At 43.0% G+C, this 14,564-nt stretch overlaps 1 protein-coding gene across 2 annotated transcripts in view; it reads right to left on the reverse strand.

Annotated features, from left to right (window-relative positions):
- LOC142663404 (uncharacterized) overlaps positions 1–14,558 on the reverse strand; it is a 47,560-nt gene extending 33,002 nt beyond the window's left edge. Inside the window, exon 1 of one of the 2 annotated variants that reach the window (XM_075842015.1) lies at positions 14,482–14,558. The gene's annotated coding sequence lies outside the window, so the exon portion shown is untranslated. The remainder of the gene's footprint in view (positions 1–14,481) is intronic. The other variant, XM_075842017.1, reaches the window with a different exon arrangement.
- Between the last annotated feature and the right edge of the window lie 6 nt (positions 14,559–14,564).

Here is a 14,564-nt window from a genome sequence, read left to right on the forward strand (position 1 = left end):
TGGGTTTTGTATACGTGTCACATACATGGTCGGGTTTTGTATACGTGTCACATACATGGTCGGGTTTTGTATACGTGTCACATACATGGTCGGGTTTTGTATACGTGTCACATACATGTCGGGTGTTGTATACGTATTACATACATGGTCGGGTTTTGTATACGTGCCACATACATGGTCGGAGTTTGTATACGTGTCATATACATGGTCGGGTTTTGTATACAGGTCACATACATGGTCGGGCTTTGTATACGTGTCACATACATGGTCGGGTTTTGCATCCGGGTCACATACATGGTCGGGTTTTGTATACAGGTCACATACATGGTCGGGTTTTGTATACAGGTCACATACATGGTCGGGTGTTGTATACGTGTCACATACATGGTAGAGTTTTGGATAGGTGTCACATATATGGTCGGGTTTTTTATACGTGTCACATACATGGTCGGGTTTTGTATACGTGTCACATACATGGTAGAGTTTTGGATAGGTGTCACATATATGGTCGGGTTTTGTATACGTGTCACATACATGGTCGGGTTTTGTATACGTGTTACGTACATGGTCGGGGTTTGCATACGTGTCACATACATGGTCGGGAGTTGGATACGTGTCACATACATGGTTGGATTTTGTATACGTGTCACATACATGGTTGGGTTTTGTATACGTGTCACATACATGGTCGGGGTTTGTATATGTGTCACATACATGGTCGGGTTTTGTACACGTGTCACATACATTGTTGGGTTTTGGTACGTGTCTCATACATGGTTGGATTTTGTATACGTGTCACATACATGGTTGGGTTTTGTATACGTGTCACATACATGGTTGGGTTTTGTATACGTGTCACATGCATGGTCGGGTTTTGTATACGTGTCACATACATGGTCGGGTTTTGTATACGTTTCACATACTTGGTCGGGTTTTGTATACGTGCAACATACATGGTCGGGTTTTGTATACAGGTCACATACATGGTTGGATTTTGTATACGTGTCACATACATGGTTGGGTTTTGTATACGTGTCACATACATGGTCGGGTTTTGTATACGTGTCACATACATGGTCGGGTTTTGTATACGTGTCACATACATGGTCGGGTTTTGTATACGTGTCACATACATGGTCGGGCTTTGTATACAGGTGACATACATGGTCGGGTTTTGTATACAGGTCACATACATGGTCGGGTTTTGTATACATGTCACATACATGGTCGGGTTTTGTATACAGGTCACATACATGGTTGGGTTTTGTATACGTGTCACATACATGGTCGGGTTTTGTATACGTGGCACATACATGGTCGGGTTTTGTATACGTGTCACATACATGGTCGGGTTTTGTATACGTGTCACATACATGGTCGGGCTTTGTATACGGGTGACATACATGGTCGGGTTTTGTATACAGGTCACATACATGGTTGGATTTTGTATACGTGTCACATACATGGTCGGGTTTTGTATACGTGTCACATACATGGTCGGGTTTTGTTATACGTGTCACATACATGGTCGGGTTTTCTATACGTGTCACATACATGGTTGTATTTTGTATACGTGTCACATACATGGTCGGGTTTTGTATACAGGTCACATACATGGTCGGATTTTGTATACAGGTCACATACATGGTCGGGCTTTGTATACGGGTGACATACATGGTTGGGTTTTGTATACGTGTTACATACGTGGTCGGGTTTTGTATACGTGTCACATACGTGGTCGGGTTTTGTATACGTGTCACATACATGGTCGGGTTTTGTATACGTGTCACATACACGGTCGGGTTTTGTATACAGGTCACATACATGGTCGGGTTTTGTATACGTGTCACATACATGGTCGGGTTTTGTATACGTGCAACATACATGGTCGGGTTTTGTATACAGGTAACATACATGGTTGGATTTTGTATACGTGTCACATACATGGTTGGGTTTTGTATACGTGTCACATACATGGTTGGGTTTTGTATACGTGTCACATGCATGGTCGGGTTTTCTATACGTGTCACATACATGGTTGGATTTTGTATACGTGTCACATACATGGTCGGATTTTGTATACGTGTCACATACATGGTCGGGATTTGTATACGTGTCACATACATGGTCGGGTTTTGTATACAGGTCACATACATGGTTGGGTTTTCTATACGTGTCACATACATGGTTGGATTTTGTATACGGGTGACATACATGGTCGGGTTTTGTATACGTGTCACATACATGGTCGGGTTTTGTATACGTGTCACATACATGGTCGGGTTTTGTATACGTGTCACATACATGGTCGGGTTTTGTATACATGTCACATACATGGTCGGGCTTTGTATACGGGTGACATACATGGTCGGGTTTTGTATACAGGTCACATACATGGTCGGGTTTTGTATACGTGTCACATACATGGTTGGGTTTTGTATACGTGATACATACGTGGTTGGGTTTTGTATACGTGTCACATACGTGGTCGGGTTTTGTATACGTGTCACATACACGGTCGGGTTTTGTATACATGTCACATACACGGTCGGGTTTTGTATACGTGCCACATACATGGTTGGATTTTGTATACGTGTCACATACATGGTCGGGTTTTGTATACAGGTCACATACATGGTCGGATTTTGTATACAGGTCACATACATGGTCGGATTTTGTATACGGGTCACATACATGGTCGGGCTTTGTATACGGGTGACATACATGGTCGGGTTTTGTATACAGGTCACATACATGGTTGGATTTTGTATACGTGTCACATACATGGTCGGGTTTTGTATACGTGTCACATACATGGTCGGGTTTTGTATACGTGTCACATACATGGTCGGGTTTTCTATACGTGTCACATACATGGTTGGATTTTGTATACGTGTCACATACATGGTCGGGTTTTGTATACGTGTCACATACATGGTCGGGTTTTGTATACGTGTCACATACATGGTCGGGTTTTCTATACGTGTCACATACATGGTCGGGTTTTGTATACGTGTCACATACACGGTCGGGTTTTGTATACATGTCACATACATGGTCGGGTTTTGTATACGTGCCACATACATGGTCGGGTTTTGTATACGTGTCACATACATGGTCGGGTTTTGTATACAGGTCACATACATGGTTGGATTTTGTATACAGGTCACATACATGGTTGGATTTTGTATACGTGTCACATACATGGTCGGGTTTTGTATACGTGTCACATACATGGTCGGGCTTTGTATACGTGTCACATACATTGTCGGGTTTTCTATACGTGTCACATACATGGTTGGATTTTGTATACGTGTCACATACATAGTCGGGTTTTGTATACAGGTCACATACATGGTCAGATTTTGTATACAGGTCACATACATGGTCGGGCTTTGTATACGGGTGACATACATTGTCGGGTTTTCTATACGTGTCACATACATGGTTGGATTTTGTATACGTGTCACATACATGGTCGGGTTTTGTATACAGGTCACATACATGGTCGGGCTTTGTATACGGGTGACATATATGGTCTGGTTTTGTATACAGGTCACATACATGGTCGGGTTTTGTATACGTGTCACATACATGGTCGGGTTTTGTATACGTGCAACATACATGGTCGGGTTTTGTATACAGGTCACATACATGGTTGGATTTTGTATACGTGTCACATACATGGTCAGGATTTGTATACGTGTCACATACATGGTCGGGTTTTGTATACAGGTCACATACATGGTTGGGTTTTCTATACGTGTCACATACATGGTTGGATTTTGTATACGGGTGACATACATGGTCGGGTTTTGTATACGTGTCACATACATGGTCGGGTTTTGTATACGTGTCACATACATGGTCGGGTTTTGTATACGTGTCACATACATGGTCGGGTTTTGTATACGTGTCACATACATGGTCGGGCTTTGTATACGGGTGACATACATGGTCGGGTTTTGTATACAGGTCACATACATGGTCGGGTTTTGTATACGTGTCACATACATGGTCGGGTTTTGTATACGTGCAACATACATGGTCGGGTTTTGTATACAGGTCACATACATGGTTGGATTTTGTATACGTGTCACATACATGGTTGGGTTTTGTATACGTGTCACATACATGGTTGGGTTTTGTATACGTGTCACATGCATGGTCGGGTTTTCTATACGTGTCACATACATGGTTGGATTTTGTATACGTGTCACATACATGGTCGGATTTTGTATACGTGTCACATACATGGTCGGGATTTGTATACATGTCACATACATGGTCGGGTTTTGTATACAGGTCACATACATGGTTGGGTTTTCTATACGTGTCACATACATGGTTGGATTTTGTATACAGGTGACATACATGGTCGGGTTTTGTATACGTGTCACATACATGGTCGGGTTTTGTATACGTGTCACATACATGGTCGGGTTTTGTATACGTGTCACATACATGGTCGGGTTTTGTATACATGTCACATACATGGTCGGGCTTTGTATACGGGTGACATACATGGTCGGGTTTTGTATACAGGTCACATACATGGTCGGGTTTTGTATACGTGTCACATACATGGTCGGGTTTTGTATACGTGTTACATACGTGGTCGGGTTTTGTATACGTGTCACATACGTGGTCGGGTTTTGTATACGTGTCACATACACGGTCGGGTTTTGTATACGTGTCACATACACGGTCGGGTTTTGTATACGTGCCACATACACGGTTGGATTTTGTATACGTGTCACATACATGGTCGGGTTTTGTATACAGGTCACATACATGGTCGGATTTTGTATACAGGTCACATACATGGTCGGATTTTGTATACGGGTCACATACATGGTCGGGCTTTGTATACGGGTGACATACATGGTCGGGTTTTGTATACAGGTCACATACATGGTCGGATTTTGTATACGTGTCACATACATGTTCGGGTTTTGTATACGTGTCACATACATGGTCGGGTTTTGTACACGTGTCACATACATGGTCGGGTTTTCTATACGTGTCACATACATGGTCGGGTTTTCTATACGTGTCACATACATGGTCGGGTTTTCTATACGTGTCACATACATGGTCGGGTTTTGTATACATGTCACATACATGGTCGGGTTTTGTATACGTGCCACATACATGGTCGGGTTTTGTATACGTGTCACATACATGGTCGGGTTTTGTATACAGGTCACATACATGGTTGGATTTTGTATACAGGTCACATACATGGTTGGATTTTGTATACGTGTCACATACATGGTCAGGTTTTGTATACGTGTCACATACATGGTCGGGCTTTGTATACGTGTCACATACATTGTCGGGTTTTCTATACGTGTCACATACATGGTTGGATTTTGTATACGTGTCACATACATGGTCGGGTTTTGTATACAGGTCACATACATGGTCGGGCTTTGTATACGGGTGACATATATGGTCTGGTTTTGTATACAGGTCACATACATGGTCGGGTTTTGTATACGTGTCACATACATGGTCGGGTTTTGTATACGTGCAACATACATGGTCGGGTTTTGTATACAGGTCACATACATGGTTGGATTTTGTATACGTGTCACATACATGGTCAGGATTTGTATACGTGTCACATACATGGTCGGGTCGGTATACAGGTCACATACATGGTTGGGTTTTCTATACGTGTCACATACATGGTTGGATTTTGTATACGGGTGACATACATGGTCGGGTTTTGTATACGTGTCACATACATGGTCGGGTTTTGTATACATGTCACATACATGGTCGGGCTTTGTATACGGGTGACATACATGGTCGGGTTTTGTATACAGGTCACATACATGGTCGGGTTTTGTATACGTGTCACATACATGGTTGGGTTTTGTATACGTGTTACATACGTGGTCGGGTTTTGTATACGTGTCACATACGTGGTCGGGTTTTGTATACGTGTCACATACACGGTCGGGTTTTGTATACATGTCACATACACGGTCGGGTTTTGTATACGTGCCACATACATGGTTGGATTTTGTATACGTGTCACATACATGGTCGGGTTTTGTATACAGGTCACATACATGGTCGGATTTTGTATACAGGTCACATACATGGTCGGATTTTGTATACGGGTCACATACATGGTCGGGCTTTGTATACGGGTGACATACATGGTCGGGTTTTGTATACAGGTCACATACATGGTTGGATTTTGTATACGTGTCACATACATGGTCGGGTTTTGTATACGTGTCACATACATGGTCGGGTTTTGTATACGTGTCACATACATGGTCGGGTTTTGTATGTGTCACATACATGGTCGGGTTTTCTATACGTGTCACATACATGGTTGGATTTTGTATACGTGTCACATACATGGTCGGGCTTTATATACGGGTGACATACATGGTCGGTTTTGTATACAGGTCACATACATGGTCGGGTTTTGTATACAGGTCACATACATGGTCGGGCTTTGTATACGGGTGACATACATGGTCGGGTTTTGTATACAGGTCACATACATGGTCGGGTTTTGTATACGTGTCACATACATGGTCGGGTTTTGTATACGTGCAACATACATGGTCGGGTTTTGTATACAGGTCACATACATGGTTGGATTTTGTATACATGTCACATACATGGTCGGGTTTTCTATACGTGTCACATACATGGTTGGATTTTGTATACGTGTCACATACATGGTCGGATTTTGTATACATGTCACATACATGGTCGGGTTTTGTATACGTGTCACATACATGGTCGGGTTTTGTATACAGGTCACATACATGGTTGGGTTTTCTATACGTGTCACATACATGGTTGGATTTTGTATACGGGTGATATACATGGTCGGGTTTTGTATACGTGCAACATACATGGTCGGGTTTTGTATACAGGTCACATACATGGTTGGATTTTGTATACATGTAACATACATGGTTGGGTTTTGTATACGTGTCACATACATGGTTGGGTTTTGTATACGTGTCACATACATGGTCGGGTTTTCTATACGTGTCACATACATGGTCGGATTTTGTATACGTGTCACATACATGGTCGGGTTTTCTATACGTGTCACATACATGGTTGGATTTTGTATACGTGTCACATACATGGTCGGGTTTTGTATACGTGTCACATACATGGTCGGGTTTTGTATACGTGTCACATACATGGTCGGGTTTTCTATACGTGTCACATACATGGTCGGGTTTTGTATACGTGTCACATACACGGTCGGGTTTTGTATACATGTCACATACATGGTCGGGTTTTGTATACGTGCCACATACATGGTCGGGTTTTGTATACGTGTCACATACATGGTCGGGTTTTGTATACAGGTCACATACATGGTTGGATTTTGTATACAGGTCACATAAATGGTTGGATTTTGTATACGTGTCACATACATGGTCGGGTTTTGTATACGTGTCACATACATGGTCGGGCTTTGTATACGTGTCACATACATTGTCGGGTTTTCTATACGTGTCACATACATGGTTGGATTTTGTATACGTGTCACATACATGGTCGGGTTTTGTATACAGGTCACATACATGGTCGGATTTTGTATACAGGTCACATACATGGTCGGGCTTTGTATACGGGTGACATATATGGTCTGGTTTTGTATACAGGTCACATACATGGTCGGGTTTTGTATACGTGTCACATACATGGTCGGGTTTTGTATACGTGCAACATACATGGTCGGGTTTTGTATACAGGTCACATACATGGTTGGATTTTGTATACGTGTCACATACATGGTTGGGTTTTGTATACGTGTCACATACATGGTTGGGTTTTGTATACGTGTCACATGCATGGTCGGGTTTTCTATACGTGTCACATACATGGTTGGATTTTGTATACGTGTCACATACATGGTCGGATTTTGTATACGTGTCACATACATGGTCAGGATTTGTATACGTGTCACATACATGGTCGGGTTTTGTATACAGGTCACATACATGGTTGGGTTTTCTATACGTGTCACATACATGGTTGGATTTTGTATACGGGTGACATACATGGTCGGGTTTTGTATACGTGTCACATACATTGTCGGGTTTTCTATACGTGTCACATACATGGTTGGATTTTGTATACGTGTCACATACATGGTCGGGTTTTGTATACAGGTCACATACATGGTCGGATTTTGTATACAGGTCACATACATGGTCGGGCTTTGTATACGGGTGACATATATGGTCTGGTTTTGTATACAGGTCACATACATGGTCGGGTTTTGTATACGTGTCACATACATGGTCGGGTTTTGTATACGTGCAACATACATGGTCGGGTTTTGTATACAGGTCACATACATGGTTGGATTTTGTATACGTGTCACATACATGGTTGGGTTTTGTATACGTGTCACATACATGGTTGGGTTTTGTATACGTGTCACATGCATGGTCGGGTTTTCTATACGTGTCACATACATGGTTGGATTTTGTATACGTGTCACATACATGGTCGGATTTTGTATACGTGTCACATACATGGTCAGGATTTGTATACGTGTCACATACATGGTCGGGTTTTGTATACAGGTCACATACATGGTTGGGTTTTCTATACGTGTCACATACATGGTTGGATTTTGTATACGGGTGACATACATGGTCGGGTTTTGTATATGTGTCACATACATGGTCGGGTTTTGTATACGTGTCACATACATGGTCGGGTTTTGTATACGTGTCACATACATGGTCGGGTTTTGTATACATGTCACATACATGGTCGGGCTTTGTATACGGGTGACATACATGGTCGGGTTTTGTATACAGGTCACATACATGGTCGGGTTTTGTATACGTGTCACATACATGGTTGGGTTTTGTATACGTGTTACATACGTGGTCGGGTTTTGTATACGTGTCACATACGTGGTCGGGTTTTGTATACGTGTCACATACACGGTTGGGTTTTGTATACATGTCACATACACGGTCGGGTTTTGTATACGTGCCACATACATGGTTGGATTTTGTATACGTGTCACATACATGGTCGGGTTTTGTATACAGGTCACATACATGGTCGGATTTTGTATACAGGTCACATACATGGTCGGATTTTGTATACGGGTCACATACATGGTCGGGCTTTGTATACAGGTGACATACATGGTCGGGTTTTGTATACAGGTCACATACATGGTTGGATTTTGTATACGTGTCACATACATGGTCGGGTTTTGTATACGTGTCACATACATGGTCGGGTTTTGTATACGTGTCACATACATGGTCGGGTTTTGTATATGTGTCACATACATGGTCGGGTTTTCTATACGTGTCACATACATGGTTGGATTTTGTATACGTGTCACATACATGGTCGGGCTTTATATACGGGTGACATACATGGTCGGTTTTGTATACAGGTCACATACATGGTCGGGTTTTGTATACAGGTCACATACATGGTCGGGCTTTGTATACGGGTGACATACATGGTCGGGTTTTGTATACAGGTCACATACATGGTCGGGTTTTGTATACGTGCAACATACATGGTCGGGTTTTGTATACAGGTCACATACATGGTTGGATTTTGTATACATGTCACATACATGGTCGGGTTTTCTATACGTGTCACATACATGGTTGGATTTTGTATACGTGTCACATACATGGTCGGATTTTGTATACATGTCACATACATGGTCGGGTTTTGTATACTGTCACATACATGGTCGGGTTTTGTATACAGGTCACATACATGGTTGGGTTTTCTATACGTGTCACATACATGGTTGGATTTTGTATACGGGTGATATACATGGTCGGGTTTTGTATACGTGCAACATACATGGTCGGGTTTTGTATACAGGTCACATACATGGTTGGATTTTGTATACATGTAACATACATGGTTGGGTTTTGTATACGTGTCACATACATGGTTGGGTTTTGTATACGTGTCACATACATGGTCGGGTTTTCTATACGTGTCACATACATGGTCGGATTTTGTATACGTGTCACATACATGGTCGGGATTTGTATACGTGTCACATACATGGTCGGGTTTTGTATACAGGTCACATACATGGTTGGGTTTTCTATACGTGTCACATACATGGTTGGATTTTGTATACGTGTCACATACATGGTCGGGTTTTGTATACGTGTCACATACATGGTCGGGTTTTGTATACGTGTCACATACATGGTCGGGTTTTGTATACATGTCACATACATGGTCGGGCTTTGTATACGGGTGACATACATGGTCGGGTTTTGTATACAGGTCACATACATGGTCGGGTTTTGTATACGTGTCACATACGTGGTTGGGTTTTGTATACGTGTTACATACGTGGTCGGGTTTTGTATACGTGTCACATACATGGTCGGGTTTTGTATACGTGTCACATACACGGTCGGGTTTTGTATACATGTCACATACATGGTCGGGTTTTGTATACGTGCCACATACATGGTTGGATTTTGTATACGTGTCACATACATGGTCGGGTTTTGTATACAGGTCACATACATGGTCGGATTTTGTATACAGGTCACATACATGGTCGGGCTTTGTATACGGGTGACATACATGGTCGGGTTTTGTATACAGGTCACATACATGGTTGGATTTTGTATACGTGTCACATACATGGTCGGGTTTTGTATACGTGTCACATACATGGTCGGGTTTTGTATACGTGTCACATACATGGTCGGGTTTTCTATACGTGTCACATACATGGTTGGATTTTGTATACGTGTCACATACATGGTCGGGCTTTATATACGGGTGACATACATGGTCGGGTTTTGTATACAGGTCACATACATGGTCGGGTTTTGTATACAGGTCACATACATGGTTGGGTTTTGTATACGTGTTACATACGTGGTCGGGTTTTGTATACGTGTCACATACATGGTCGGGTTTTGCATACGTGTCACATACACGGTCGGGTTTTGTATACATGTCACATACATGGTCGGGTTTTGTATACGTGCCACATACATGGTCGGGTTTTGTATACGTGTCACATACATGGTCGGGTTTTGTATACAGGTCACATACATGGTTATATTTTGTATACAGGTCACATACATGGTCGGATTTTGTATACGTGTCACATACATGGTCGGGTTTTGTATACGTGTCACATACATGGTCGGGCTTTGTATACGTGTCACATACATTGTCGGGTTTTCTATACGTGTCACATACATTGTTGGATTTTGTATACGTGTCACATAAATGGTCGGGTTTTGTATACAGGTCACATACATGGTCGGATTTTTTATACAGGTCACATACATGGTCGGGCTTTGTATACGGGTGACATACATGGTCGGGTTTTGTATACAGGTCACATACATGGTCGGGTTTTGTATACGTGTCACATACATGGTCGGGTTTTGTATACGTGCAACATACATGGTCGGGTTTTGTATACAGGTCACATACATGGTTGGATTTTGTATACATGTAACATACATGGTTGGGTTTTGTATACGTGTCACATACATGGTTGGGTTTTGTATACGTGTCACATACATGGTCGGTTTTTCTATACGTGTCACATACATGGTTGGATTTTGTATACGTGTCACATACATGGTCGGATTTTGTATACGTGTCACATACATGGTCGGGTTTTGTATACGTGTCACATACATGGTCGGGTTTTGTATACAGGTCACATACATGGTTGGGTTTTCTATACGTGTCACATACATGGTTGGATTTTGTATACGGGTGACATACATGGTCGGGTTTTGTATACGTGTCACATACATGGTCGGGTTTTGTATATGTGTCACATACATGGTCGGGTTTTGTATACGTGTCACATACATGGTCGGGCTTTGTATACGGGTGACATACATGGTCGGGTTTTGTATACATGTCACATACATGGTCGGGGTTTGGATACGTGCCACATACATGGTTGGATTTTGTATACGTGTCACATACATGGTCGGGTTTTGTATACGTGTCACATACATGGTCGGGTTTTGTATACATGTCACATACATGGTCGGGTTTTGTATACGTGTCACATACATGGTCGGGTTTTGTATACATGTCACATACATGGTCGGGCTTTGTATACGGGTGACATACATGGTCGGGTTTTGTATACAGGTCACATACATGGTCGGGCTTTGTATACAGGTCACATACATGGTCGGGCTTTGTATACAGGTCACATACATGGTCGGGCTTTGTATACGGGTGACATACATGGTCGGGTTTTGTATACGTGTCACATACATGGTCGGGTTTTGTATACATGTCACATACATGGTCGGGTTTTGTATACGTGTCACATACATGGTCGGGTTTTGTATACATGTCACATACATGGTCGGGCTTTGTATACGGGTGACATACATGGTCGGGTTTTGTATACAGGTCACATACATGGTCGGGCTTTGTATACGGGTGACATACATGGTCGGGTTTTGTATACGTGTCACATACATGGTCGGGTTTTGTATATGTGTCACATACATGGTCGGGTTTTGTATACGTGTCACATACATGGTCGGGCTTTGTATATGGGTGACATACATGGTCGGGTTTTGTATACAGGTCACATACATGGTCGGGCTTTGTATACGGGTGACATACATGGTCGGGTTTTGTATACGTGTCACATACATGGTCGGGTTTTGTATACATGTCACATACATGGTCGGGCTTTGTATACGGGTGACATACATGGTCGGGTTTTGTATACGTGTCACATACATGGTCGGGTTTTGTATACGTGTCACATACATGGTCGGGTTTTGTATACAGGTCACATACATGGTCGGGTTTTGTATACAGGTCACATACATGGTCGGGCTTTGTATACGGGTGACATACATGGTCGGGTTTTGTATACAGGTCACATACATGGTCGGGCTTTGTATACGGGTGACATAGATGGTCGGGTTTTGTATACGGGTGACATAGATGGTCGGGTTTTGTATACGTGTCACATACATGGTCGGGTTTTGTATACGGGTGACATACATGGTCGGGTTTTGTATACGGGTGACATAGATGGTTGGGTTTTGTATACGTGTCACATACATGGTCGGGTTTTGTATACGGGTGACATACATGGTCGGGTTTTGTATACGTGTCACATACATGGTCGGGTTTTGTATACGGGTGACATACATGGTCGGGTTTTGTATACGTGTCACATACATGGTTGGGCTTTGTATACGGGTGACATACAGGTGCGAACTACAAGGGGGGTGCGATATACACGGGGGTGGGGATGCTGCAGAGGGGGTGACGGGCAGGGGGGGGTGTCAGTGCACACAGCACATCATTGATTATAGATTGTGTTAACCTGTTCCCTGCCGGGGAACACTGACGTTATAATCAATGACATGGACGTTTCTCCAGTTATATTTCTGATAAAGTATTTGCAGGTACCAGTCCTGTACAATTATTATAGGAATGTTATTTATATAAAGAGAATCCGGTATTAGATCATCTCTCGGTATTAATGTTAAATAAACAGAAAAAAATAATTAAATCCAGATTCATACGAAAATCATTGAAAAAAAATCTAGATGAAACCTACTGAACTATAAGGGTATGTTCACACGGCGGGGGTCCGTAACGGCTGAAATTACGGGGATGTTTCAGCCTGAAAACATCCCCGTAATTTCAGCCGTACCGGCATGTGCAGGCGCTTGAACGCCGCGTCAATTACGGCCGTAATTAGCGCTGCTATTCATTGGAGTCAATGAATAGCGGCTCCAATTACGGCCAAAGAAGTGACAGGTCACTTCTTCTACGCGGGCGTCTATTTACGCGCCGTCATTTGACAGCGGCGCGTAAATATACGCCTCGTGTGAACAGACAAACGTCTGCCCATTGCTTTCAATGGGCAGATGTTTGTCAGCGCTATTGAGGCGCTATTTTCGGGCGTAATTCGGGGCAAAAACGCCCGATTTACGTCCGTAAATAGGCCGTGTGAACATACCCTAAGGGTATGTGCACACACACTAATTACGTCCGTAATTGACGGACGTATTTCGGCCGCAAGTCCCGGACCGAACACAGTGCAGGGAGCCGGGCTCCTAGCATCATACTTATGTACGATGCTAGGAGTCCCTGCCTCTCCGTGGAACTACTCTCCCGTACTGAAAACATGATCACAGTACGGGACAGTTGTCCTGCAGAGAGGCAGGGACTCCTAGCGTCGTACATAACTATGATGCTAGGAGCCCGGCTCCCTGCAGTGTGTTCGGTCCGGGACTTGCGGCCGAAATACGTCCGTCAATTACGGACGTAATTAGTGTGTGTGCACATACCCTAATCCACTGTTGTAGTCCTATTGTCTTCCCGCCTGCAGCAGAGCATGCTGGGAGTTGTAGTATACTACTTGGTTGACACCTTGCACCTTCCTGGGGGGGCTACAGTTGAATGTATTATTGTTTTTGGGGTGACCCTGACCTTGCTGTCTGTCATGGCGCCTGACAAACTCTTCTAAGGTCATCACGTGACCCTCGCCCCAACAACATAGCAACACGTGACCA

Source organism: Rhinoderma darwinii, chromosome 11, assembly GCF_050947455.1.
Source record: "Rhinoderma darwinii isolate aRhiDar2 chromosome 11, aRhiDar2.hap1, whole genome shotgun sequence".
NCBI lineage: Eukaryota > Metazoa > Chordata > Amphibia > Anura > Rhinodermatidae > Rhinoderma > Rhinoderma darwinii.